The sequence below is a fragment of the Oryctolagus cuniculus genome, chromosome 4 (genome assembly GCF_051225735.1).
Source record: "Oryctolagus cuniculus isolate XC-2025 breed Fujian yellow rabbit chromosome 4, ASM5122573v1, whole genome shotgun sequence".
In the NCBI taxonomy this organism is placed as follows: domain Eukaryota; kingdom Metazoa; phylum Chordata; class Mammalia; order Lagomorpha; family Leporidae; genus Oryctolagus; species Oryctolagus cuniculus.
In genome coordinates, this window is record NC_142870.1 from 29,079,639 (window position 1) to 29,092,866 (window position 13,228).

The 13,228-nt window shown below is 38.3% G+C and overlaps 1 long non-coding RNA gene across 4 annotated transcripts in view; it reads right to left on the minus strand.

Moving 5' to 3' along the window:
* Positions 1-406: 406 nt before the first annotated feature.
* LOC149126936 (uncharacterized) overlaps positions 407-13,228 on the minus strand; it is a 41,920-nt gene continuing 29,098 nt past the window's right edge. For all 4 annotated transcript variants that reach the window (XR_016232308.1, XR_016232309.1, XR_016232310.1 and 1 more), the window contains 2 exons: positions 6,617-6,896; positions 407-1,125 (listed from right to left, as the gene is read on the minus strand). This is a non-coding gene — a long non-coding RNA (uncharacterized LOC149126936). The remainder of the gene's footprint in view (positions 1,126-6,616; positions 6,897-13,228) is intronic.

The following is a 13,228-nucleotide window of genomic DNA, read 5'->3' on the forward strand; positions in this document are numbered from 1 at the left end:
CTTTCTGCCTTAGACATAGTCAAATGAAAGGGATTCTAGATGACATCATATGTACTTGAAGATGTAAAGCCATCCTCTAAAGAAGCATAGGAGACTGGGTTCCTAACAACCATGAAGCTTTCATTTAAGCCCAAGACACCATTCATTTAGCCTTTTGTTAACATCAGAGAATATGACCTCTACTCGGTTTAGCCTAGCTGGGTCTTTGTTACCAGCACCTCAATGTATAGTGGCTCCCTGCTCTACATAGTTTCTTAAATGATTCAATTACAAAATAAAATTGGTGATAAATAAATGCCTTGTTGGGATCATCCAGGGTGGACACTATATTTCTAAATAGATGGCTCTATTCAACTGTGCTCAGGAACTAGAAAGCTGAATGATTTTTAATATGACAGTGAGATACTTCTGTTTTTTCATTTTTTATTTAACGCTTATGACTTGTCACTTTAAGTAGAGTTCAAGTTTGAGAGGCAATTACTTGAGTAACTTTTACAGCACTCTTATTCACAGCTAGTAGCTATTATGGGGGTTTCATATTGCCTAATTAAGAAATAAGTACAGAGTAATTAGAGTTCTTCCAAGGATTTACAACCAAGAATCATTAATAAATCATCTTCATATACTCTAAATTAAATGTATCTATATCCATGCATAGTTATAAATCTTTATGCAGATAGCAAACATGCATTATTAATTTATTCTTATTTATAAAGCATAAAATTGAACAAAGAAGACAACAACCCACACACCTACGAATTTCAAGAATATATTGGACTCTGGGTCTCTGCTTTATCATGTATCACATTTATAGCTACTGATTTGTTTACATTTTTTCTTCCTCAGGGATATCATAAGCTTACTTTCATACTATATTCAGTTCACACTCTATTCAGTGGATACCTAGATACTGACACCACTTGGCATTTTTAGTTATTTACTTATTTTTTTGAGAGGCAGAGTTACAGAGAAGGAGAATGGTCTTCTATTCACTGGTTCACTCTACAAATGGCCCTAATGGCCAGAGGTGGGCCAATGCGAAGTCAGGAGCCAGGAGCTTCTTCAGGTCTTCCAAATAGGTGCAGGGGACCAAGCACTTGTGCCATCTTCCACTGTCTTCTCAGGCTGCAAGAAGAGAGCTGGATCAGAAGAGGAGCAGCCGGGGTACAAATCAGTGCTCATATGGGATGCTGGCGCCACATGAACAGGTCTAGCCTACTACGCCACAGCACCAGCTCCAACACCACTTGACTTTTTATCCAAGTCTTTAAAGTTAAATTTCTTGACATAATCAGTGCCCATTTTGTGAGTGGCTCTGAAATGCTTGGGGTCTGTGTTACTAAATGTTTCTATGTAAGTTTCCTTGGGCTTTCCCCTCTCTTCTAGTGATTGGTATTTATCCCCTAATGAGCCATTTAAAAATCCATATACGATAAAGCCTAGCTCAGTAGGGGAAAAATCCTTAAATATGTCCTTAAAATATCAGAGCACAGTTTTAGACTCTACATGCTGTCTCTTGAGACTGGTGTTCTACATTTAGTAGGTGCTTGCTGCTGTTAACAATAACAACATGAATGTCCAAGGTTCTTTAATTCATTGGTTCAGTAAATATTATGTATTTTCTATAGGTTTAGAACTGCACTATATTATAGATACTATAGTGAGCAATGACAGGTATGGTATCTAGTTTTATCACCTGGGAAAGATAGGCATTAACAAACAATCAAAGAAATTAATTTATAATTGTAAACTGGGATAAGAGAGATTAAGGAAAGGAAATTGGCACTCTGAGTTTGCTAACAGACAAGAATGTTTGAGGCTAACCACACTATTGAGAAAAATAAAAACTTGAAATTAAAAAAATAATCTGTTTCAATGTGTCATCAAGCTACCAAGACTATGAGAACTTGATGATCCAAAATCTAAGAGAGGAAAGGTCAGGGGGTAAACTTAACACTCAGAAGATTAGCAGAGCTTGTTTTAGTCTCATGAGCCTGGAGAACAAAAGTTGACGTTTAGAACCCATGAAGAAAGAGAGGCCTTGATAAACTCAAAGCTTTTTGTTGAAAAAGAAAAGTACTCACAATTGATCTTCTCCATGACCAGCTCTATGTGTTCTTTGTTTTCAACCAGTACTCCAGACTATCATGGCCCTTCTTCAACCAGTGTGCGAATCAAAATTTCAAATGCAATGTACCTAAGCCACTGATTATTCTATTTATAAAGAGTTGGTTTAACCTTTTATTAAACTGTACCATGAGCATAGCAGTATGGCAGGTAAATCTAGATTACTCAGCTCTGTCTATGCTTCCCTCTGGATCCACAATGTAGAGAAATACTTGAGAGGTTTAATCAGGCAGCATCCATAACTTCATTTTGCCAATTTGCTCTGTGGAATAAAGAACTTTAAATGGCTAAAAGACATTCTAAGCCTCGAGGAATCTTTGCTGTATCCCAAGTAGAAACATTCCATTCTTCAATACTAAAATCCTCAAGGGTGGATGTTTGGCACAGCAGTTAAGATGCTACCGAGGATACACACATCACATATCAGAGTACCTGGTTCAAGTCATGACTCTTCTGCTTCTGATCCAGCTTGCTGATAATGCTTACCCTGGGAGGCAGCAGATGTCTCAAATGCTTAAGTCCCTGCTACCCACGTAGAAGATTAGGATTGAATTCTGGGTTCCTGGCTTCAGTCTGGCCCAGATGTTGCAGGCATTTAGGGACTTAACCAACAGATGGAAGATCTTCTATTTCTCTCTCTCTCTCTCTCTCTCTCTCTCTCTCTGTATATATATATATATATATATATATATATATATATAAAGATATATATTTTATTTTCAGATAAAATTAAAATGTAGAAAAAATTACTAAAATCATCAAAGTCCATAAAAATGGGGACAGAGGGAAAATGTGCACATATATCACTATGTACTCTTGGGTAAGTTCTGCTTTTACTTCTATCACCAAGAAATTCATATTTTAATATTTTAAAATCTATGAGAGGGCCGGCGCCGCGGCTCACTAGGCTAATCCTCCGCCTAGCGGCGCCGGCACACCAGGTTCTAGTCCCGGTCGGGGCGCCGGATTCTGTCCCGGTTGCCCCTCTTCCAGGCCAGCTCTCTGCTGTGGCCAGGGAAGGCAGTGGAGGATGGCCCAGGTGCTTGGGCCCTGCACCCCATGGGAGACCAGGAAAAGCACCTGGCTCCTGGCTCCTGCCTTTGGATCAGCGTGGTGCGCCGGCCGCAGCACGCCGGCCGCGGCGGCCATTGGAGGGTGAACCAATGGCAAAGGAAGACCTTTCTCTCTGTCTCTCTCTCTCACTGTCCACTCTGCCTGTCAAAAAAAAAAAATCTATGAGAGATATAATATTACAAATTGACCCTTTCTTAAAAGGATACTATAAAACAGACTTCTACTGACAGAGTGCTGTATCCTAGCTGAATGGTATGTGACACTCTGGTAGAGCAGAGTGGTTTCAGGGCCGTGGTATTTTAGGCCTCCCAATAATACTTTGCCCCACTTCTTTCTGTGTAAAATAAACGTATTTTATCAGAGTAATTCTTCATAAAAATGTACACTTCTATATCCTCATAATCTTGATTTTTCCAAATTTATTCCCCTTATGCAGTTCACGGATGGTGGCACTCAAAGAAGAAAAAATGCAGAAGAAAAGCAGATTAAAAATCCTGAGTGTCATAGCCTTCTCCTTGATGGAAGGGGTCTAGTCAGCCTCCCTAGGCTATGATAATTTATCTCAAGCTCAGGGTTGTTAACTCTTGCTGGCAAGGGCAGCAAGGTCATATTCTTGAGAAAAATTCATTGTTTAATGTCTGCCACCTTTTCCACTTTGATCAGGCACTACAGAGGCTTGGGAAAGAAGCGGGCTGACATAACTAGGTTGAGTCATCTTGTCCACCTGACCAAAGCCTCATTCACAGTGACTTTGTTGGTTATTCACACAGAATATATTTAGTCACAGTTTGAAACCCTATTCATTGAGGTTCATCCATATGTGGGTTCCCCTAATACATTGTGATCAGTGTTATAATTCAGTTTAGGTCTCTGACAATCTGATTATGCCATTAGCCACTGCCCATCAATCAGTGTACATCCTGCAGGCTGTCCACTAACAGACAAAGTGAACAATAAGATAAATTGTTTCAATTTCTGTCCACTGGAAGAGTTCCCTTTCTTGGCTGTCTTTCATGGCCACTTCAGAGGATAGAAGTAAAGCCTCAGCAATCTTCTGGTTGCTACAAACATGTACAAAACCATATTTAACCAGAATCAAAGGAAGGAATTTCTCCATGAGGATTTAATGCAATGCAAGATGATGCAAGGTGGGAGCTAGTGAAATTACTTATGCAACTTATTTCTGCTTTCATGATTGCCTTGGACCTGATTTTAGATTAACGACTTCTACTTGCTGAAGGAGGACATCTGGCCATGTCTAAATTCAGTGTTGGTTTCTTATCCTCACTACTCATAATATAATCCTCTATCCTTCATCTGAGGAAACATATAACCCAATATAGCTCTGCTCTGTCTGTGACCCCTTCTCCCACCATTATCACCTCAGATCACTATAATACATCAGGCCAGTCATGTTCCTGATGTTTGCTCTCTGTGTTCTTTCTGTCTAGGGTACTCTTCCCCTTGAGGTGCACCGGCTACTTCAATATCTTCTTTAGGCCATTGCTCAATGTGATATTCTCAGTGACACCATTTCTGACAACTCTTTTTAAGAATGTCCCCTGAGTGCCAGCATTGCAGTGTAACAGATAAAGTCACCACATGTGACACTGGCATCCCAAATGGGCATTGGCTCATGTCATGGCTGCTCTATTTCCAACCCAGCTCCCTAGTAGTGGCCTGGGGAAAGCAGCAGAAGATGCCCCAAGTGCTTGGGCACCTGGCACCCATGTGAGAGACCTGGATGGAGCTCCTGGCTCCTGTCTTCAGCCTGGTCCAGCCTGGCTATTGTGGCCATTTGGGAACTGAACCAGAGGGTGGGAGATTCATTCTCTCTCTCTCTCTCTCTCTCTCTCTCCCCCCACTCTTTAACTCTGATATTCAAATAAATAAATAAATCTCATATAAAAAATAAAATCTTTTATATGGAAATCTTGATTTATCCAGCTTTATTTTTCCCCTTGCACAGATCACCTTCTGATATACTGTATATTTTAATTCATTTATTCATTCTTTGTCATTATCCACCAGAATATAAACTACATGAAAGAAGTTTCATCTGCCTAGTCTACTGATCCACGTGCAATACTACAGAATTGTATGTGAATATAGTAGACATTCAATAAATATTTAAATGAATGAATTTTCCCCTTTAGTGCTATAAGATTCAAAGTTTGTTTCAGAGTATTCTAGTAGGTCAAAAAAATTGTACACTCATGAATTGAATGCTTGACAGTGTTCACCTACATTGTCAAACACCCCAAGTTTATTTTCTCCTTTTGTTCTACATCTTTCAAATGTTCAAGTATATGAAATTTTGAGTAAGAAGAAATCGCTCCTCTTTGCCAGCATCTGCTGGGTTTTAGAATAACAGTGTCACTGGTTGTTTCAGATTCAAACACAATGTGAGGCTTTGTTTCTTAGATAAGTCAACCAAACAAACAATTATAATTATTCCCAGTGTGAAGAGGCACATTGAATCCAGAGTCTCAGTGAGTTGTCTCCATCATGCAAAAATCAGCCTGATCTAAAATCAGCAGTTCCCTTTTGGGTTACTCACAATACACAAACACATACACACACACACACACACACACACATCTGATATAAATGAACAACGTTTTGTAAAATTCTGTGGATATTCTTTCATCTTACAGATTTGTTATGAAACTGGTTCTTTGAGCATGTTGAGATCTGGTAACAGTTAAAGTCCTGGAGATAAACAAGAGGATGAAAGAGACAGAAGACCAACTGGCTTCCCCTGTCCAGGTAAATCTCTTCAATGGGCCTATTAAAGGGCTTGTCTTTATGTAAAGTGGAAAAAGCATCATCAGAGACAGGAGAATAACTGCTTTACTTGCCAACAAAACCCAATGGGGAATTGAAGTTCCTCTCAAATAACAAAATTTCCACTCTTAGCAACCTATTTCTGGATAAATGCCCAAACTACATCGATACAATGCAAAGCTCTAATTCAGCTGACACTGAATTTTGACGACTCATAGACTTAATGTTTTTGTGTGCATTTTGGCTTTCTTAATCCAGTGACTATAAGAAATGCAGTGTTTCTTTTGGAAAGTTAAAAAAGTCGCTAATTTTCAATCCAAACTTAAATAGGACATGTACTATATATAATAATGTTTATTTCTTTAAATTATGTGGAAGCTTTAACAGTATATACCATACACTACAGGTCTTACATAACTGTTCCTACTAGCCTCTAGCAGAAGTTACATGGTCGCTTAAACTCTTGCTTCAATTAGCATTACATTCCAAGTTGAATAATTTAATACATTGTGTTAATTTTGTATCACAGGCTATTAGCAGCCTATTGATTACCAGCAACAATTTTCACTACTTTTAAATCTCCATTAAATGCCACAATAATACTTCATAAAGAAATTAGATGGCTTACTATAATCCCGCATTCTTGTTCTTCTAACTGCAGATTGGCAGAAGTTGTCAGATCTATATTTGGTTGAATAGGATCTTCAAATTCTTAAATATACCTCTCATCTTCCTGGAACCAAAAGGTTGGCTAGGGCCTAGTTTTCTTATGGTGTTGGTAGAAATGCCAGATGACAGGCAACAATTGCACAAATGCATCTCAAATGTTTGCTCATATCATGTCCATTAACAAAGAGAATCAATCACAGCCAAGTCCAGCATCAATGAGACAGGAAGAAACACTCCACCTAGAGTGGAAAGAAAAGGAAAGTAAATATTTGTTAAATAACCCAAATTATCACAATCCATAATAAGACCAAATAAGCAAACATAGACCCCATCATTTCTTTGAACATCTGTCCCTACAAAAACTTCTGATTTAGATTTCTGTATCATTAGGGTTCCTTGTTGAAAACAATAGAAAACAACTCTATTTGGTTGCTAAAAATGAGAATATTGGAAGAATATTTAAATTGTTAACAAATAAACAGGTACATTGAATAATTAGGCTCAGAGACTCTGAAATAAGTAACAGTGTACAAATTATGGCATGGCATCAAGAGACAGCAACCCAGTACCCCTACAATATACCCTAATATGGAGGTTATTGGCTACATAAAGCTACTGAGCACAGAAATGGGACAACTTCAAATTGAGATGTGCTCTAAGAGTAAAATGCACACCAGATTTTTAAGTGCAAAGGAAATATTTTTAAGATAGCTCACTAATCTCAAACTGATTAATATTGAAATAATATTTTGGATGGCGCCAGCGCTGTGGACAGTGGGTTAACACCCTGGCCTGAAGCGCTGGCATCCCATATGGGTGCCGGTTCTGGTTCCAGCTGCTCCTCTTCTGATCCAGCTCTCTGCTATGGCATGGGAAAGCAGTAGAAGATGGCACAAGTCCTTGGGCCCCTGCACCCACGTGGGAGACCCGGAAGAAACTCCTGGCTCCTAGCTTTGGATCGGCGCAGCTCCGGCCGTTGCGGCCAATTGGGGAGTGAACCATAGGATAGAAGATCTCTCTCTCTCTCTCTCTCTCTCTGCCTCTCTCCTCTCTCTGTGTAACTTTGGATATTACCAAAATAAATAAAATCAGCATATGAAAAAGTTATTTCTACACCCATGTTTATTATAGCTCACTTCACAAAAGCTAAAATAGAGAATCAACCCAGAAGTCCATCAACTGATGACTGGATAAAGAAAATGTCATATATATACAATATGGAATAATATCCACAAAGAAGAATGAAATTCTGTCTTTTGCCACAAAATGGATGCAACTGAAAACCATTAAGCTTAGTGAAATAAGCACATCCCAAAAAAGACAAATTTCATATGGTTTCTGATATGTAATAGTTAAATAGAATACAAAAAAATGTATAGGAATGAAATGGACATCTTGAGATAGATTTGATTGCTGCTTTTAGCCCTTGTTTGCACTCCTATGGAACTGTAGTCTTTCTAGTTTTTATGTATTGAATATTATAGTTAAGTGGTGTTTTAAGCCTTTGATATTAGAGTAGACTGAAATGGTGTTTTCAAAACTTAAAGAAAAAAAAGAAAGTTCAGAGGGGCTGAGGGAGGGAAAGAAGAATGGAGAGAATTATGATTATTTTCCTAGAACTGTACCTATGAAACACATGAAATCTGTTCTCTTTATATTGATAATTTTTTAAATAAAATAAAATATCCAGAATACATAAACCATAGTGACAAAAGTAGATTAGTAGGGTCTGGGAGTGGAGTTAGTGGGAAGAATAGAGATTGACTGTGTAAAGGGTTTCTTTTGGGGGTGATAAAAATATTTCCAAGTATTAGATAGTGGAGATAATAATACAACTCTATAAATATGCTGAAAATCAGTCAACCATACAGTTTAAATGAGTGAATCGTACAGTGTGTGAATTATATAGCAATAATGCTGATGTTATATTTTTAAAAATAAATTAAAATATTCTTAAAATTAACCTTATTTATCTCTATTTCATTTTAAATAAATTAGGCTACAAAAAAGTTTACAATGGTATAAGTGGTTCAAACTACATTTCTATTGGCCTAGTTCAAGCCTTTTGTACACATTTGGGGAGTATATCAGCAGACAGAAGAAAGAAGATCCCTCTCTCTCTCTCTGTCAGCCTTTCAAATAAATAAATAATTTTTTATAAAGAAAAAGAAATTGCCTTTAAAACATCCACTCTTGGACCCAGTTTCCATTCTGAAGAATATAACATTAAGAAATAGAAATAAAGGCAAAGGTTTTTATCTATGAGTTCCCCAAGAAGCAGACACAGAAATAAATGACTTATTTAGGATATGATCTTGACACTGTAGCTTGTTCTGTCCACCCTGCTGGCAGTGGATACAAGTGGCCAACAGGGATTAAGCATCATTGCCAACGTGCTCTTCAGAAAGTCAAAGCTGTCAACATTGCCATCACCAACAAAGAGAAGAGTTCTCTGTTGTGTCTTCCTTGCATATCTACTTGCCAAACATAATCTATGTTATATCCATCTGGTTAGTAAACCAGAAGTCACATGCTCATGCCTTTGTTTCAAAAGAGGTCAACAAATTGAGTATTTGGTTTTTCAAGCCTTCTACAGAAGGAGATGAACTCTTAGATCCCACTCACGACTCATAAAATGGATTTTTTCAAATATTCATAGAAGTGGCTAGGCCACAGCTTGGGACATTCACATCCTGGGTTCAAGTCCTAACTCTGCTCTCCATTCCAATTTTCTGTGATTGTGCACCCTGGGAGGAAACAGATGATGATTCAAGTACTTTGTTCCCTGTAACCCATGTGGAAGAATTAGTTTGACTTCTTGGCCCCTGGCTTTGGCATGGCCTGTTCTAGCCATTGCATACATTTGGAGAGTAAACCAACAGATGGGAGATGTCGCTCTTTCTCTGACTTTCAAGTAATAAATAGTTTTCAAAAGAATAGAAATTGCCTTTAAAATATCTACTCCTGGACCCAATTTCCATTTTGAAGAATATAACATTAAGAAATAGATTTATAGGAGTTGGAGCTGTGGGGTAGTGGGTAAAGCTGCCGCCTTCAGTGCTGGCATCCCATGTGGGCACCGATTTGAGTCCCGGCTGCTCCATTTCTGATCCAGCTCTCTGTTGTGGCCTGGGAAAGCAGTAAAAGATGGCCCAAGTCCTTGGGCCCCTGCACCTGTGTGGGAGACCTAGAAGAAACTTCTGGCTCCTGGTCTCGGATCGGCATAGCTCTGGCCATTGCAGCCATCTGGGGAGTGAACCAGCAGATCGGGGACCTCTCTCTCTCTCTCTCTCTGCCTCTGTCTCTGCCTCTCTGTAACTCTTTCAAATAAAATAAATAAATACTTTAAAAAAAAAAAGAAATAGAAATATAGGCAAAGATTATTATCTTTGAGTTCCCCCAGAAGAAGACACAGAAATAAGAAGTTTATTTATGAGATGATCTCAGAAGCGCTAGCAAAGAGTTACAGAAGACAAAGCAGGGAAGGAAGTCACTCAAAGGTACATTAATGAGAAGGTCAACTGTGGCTCAGTCCCTCTGGGACTTTTAGACATGGTTTAGAAAAGACTTCAGTGTTCTACTTCCTGAGAGAGAGGATGATAAGGTGAGGGGATGTTAACCCCCAGCACTTCTGACCTATACTCACAACTATGTGCCTGCATCCATGGAAAGCCCCTGGGCAGGGAATTACAAGTGTCATCCACAGGTCCAGGAAAAGCAGGTGCAAAGAGGATGTGAGTGAGGTACTGACAGGAAATGGCTTTCAAATTATTAAAAATGCTATAACAGTAGGTTTTTAAGAGTTCTCAATACAAATAATAAAAGTATGTGAGCTTATACATATAATTAACTGGCTCAATTTATCCATTCTACAACATATACATATTTCAAAATGTGTTGTAAACAATAAATATATCCTATTTGTTGATTAAAAACTAAATCTAAAAGGTGAAGTGTTTAGAAATTTTTTAGAATGTATTCCACAAATATTTATTGAACAATTAAGAGGTGAATAACATTATTCAAGGAGCAGTAGATCAGTGAACAAAACAGACCAAAAATCCCTTTTCTCATAGACTTAGATCCTAGACAAGAGAGAAAAATAAATAAGCAAATATAATTAACCATTTGTATGTCAGAGAGTAATGAATCCTGATGGGGGCAGGGTTGGAAATAAAACCTTGAATGGGAAGTGAGTGCTAAGACTGGAGGATGGTTTTGCAGATTAGAATAAGTTAGTCAGAGAAAGCCTCACAGAAATGGTAACATCCGGGCAAAGATGAGATAAGAGAGTGAACAATGCCAATTTCAATGAGATGTGCATTCTAGGAAGGAGAACAGCAACTGCCAAGACCCCATTGTAAGGATCTGCTGGTCATGTCCCAGTAACAGCAGGCGGCCCACATGGCTTAAGCACAGAGAGTGTAGTAGCACTAGGTCATTAGAAAGGGAATGTGAAGCTAGATTACCTGGAGTGTCATACACAATTTTGAAGACTTGAAATTTTGCTCTGAATGAAATGGAAAGCCATTGAAGTGTTTTTTAAAAGTTCATTCAGGATACTGTCATGAAAATAGACTAATGGATAATCAAGGCTAGAGCAAGGACACCAAGATTGCAGTAATGAAGTGACAATTACTTGTACTAGGGTAGTAGCAGAAAAGATACTGCACAGAAGTGGGGGAGAGTATATTGAAAGCAAAGTCAAAAGGATTTGCTGACAGATTACATGTGGGCTGGAACAGAAAAAGAAGAGTGAAGTATGACTGAGGTTCTCGTCCTAAGCAACTGAAAGAATGCAATCATCATTAATTGAGAAGACAGGAGGAAAGGGAGACATGAGGTTAGGGATACAGAGTGAAAAGGAAAATTAGCTCAGTAAAGGATATGTTAATGGGCAATGATGGTTCATATAGATCTGAACTTCAGGAGCAAGCTATAGACTCCAAATGTGAGTTTCTGAGACTTCAACATACAGATGATATTTAAAATGATGGATGGGTAGATGAGATCACCATTGAAATGAGTACCAATATAAGAGAGTTCCAAGATGATTTGGAAAATAGTCTGACAATTCCTTAAAAAGTTAAAAATAAAGTTATCCTATGAGCCAATAATTCCACTTCTAAGTACAAACCCAACAGAAATTAAAATGCATACCCCCACAAAATCTTGTACATTAATTTCTTGGCAAGAGTATTCATAGTAGCCAAAAAGTAGACATGATCCACATTAGCATCAAATGATGAATGTACAAATGCGGTGTGTCCACATAAAATCCTTACTTAATGTATACTAAGCTGATCTTCTGTATATTAAGATAATCGAAAATGAATCTTGATGTGAATGGAAGGGGAGAGGGAGTGGGAAAGGGGAGGGTAGTGGGTGGGAGGGACGGTATGTGGGGGAAGCCATTGTAATCCATAAATCGTACTTTGGAAATTTATATTCATTAAATAAAAGTTAAAAAAATATATCATATGGAAATCAAAAGGAACTAAATACTGATACATACTACAATGTAGATTGAATTGAAAACATGCTAAGTGAAAGAGCCAATCATCAAAGATCATATTTTGTATGATTACATATATCTGAAATGTATGCAAAAAGCAAATCTATAGATACATATAGTAGGTTAGTGTACCATGCTCTGAAAGAAGACTGAAGGGGAACTGGGAAGTGCAGGACGAGGACACCTAAGGTGTATGAGATTTGGGGGAGCAATAAAAATGTTCTAAAATTAATAGCAATATTGATTGCATAACTGTAAACATATCATTGAATTGTACACTTCAAATGATTGAATTGTGCTGCAGTATGAATTTTCTACCTTAAACTCACACAAGAATTTATTCCCAAAAGTTAACTGTATTGAGAGGATATAAACACAATGCAATTATACTATTTAGAGCTAGTGTCTTTGAAAAGTGATTGCAGGAACCAACTCTCTGGCACAGCAGGTTAAACTACTGTCTGTAGTGCTGGCATCCCGTGTGGACACCAGTTAAAATCTGGGCTGCTCCACTTCCAAGCTAGCTTCCACTTCCAATCTAGCACCTGGGAAAGCAGAAGATGACTCAAGTCCTTGAGCTCACACACGCATGTAGGAGATCCAGAGGAAGCTTCTGCCTCCTGGCTATGGCCTGGTCCAGCCCTGGCCATTGCAGCCATTTGGGGAGTGAACCAGCACATGGACGATCTCTTATATTCTCTCTTTCTTTCTCTTTTTCTTTCTCTCTTTCTTTCTCTCTCCCTCTTTCTTTCTTTCTTTCTTTCTTTCTTTCTTTCTTTCTCTCTCTCTCTCCCTCCCTCCCTCCCTCCCTCCCTTCCTTTCTCTCTCTCTCTCTCTTTCTCTCTTTGCCTTTCAAATAAATAAGTTTTTTAAATCTCTTAAAAATAAAAGTGATAGTATTGAATCCAATGACAATGCCCAATGATTGAATCCTGGTGTCTCCATAAGAAGAGGGAAAGAGACAAGACATAGACAGAGATGTGGAAAAAATATACACACTCCCCATTTCTTGCACGTGATGCTTTATGCTACAGAAGGACTGTGCCAGCAAGAACA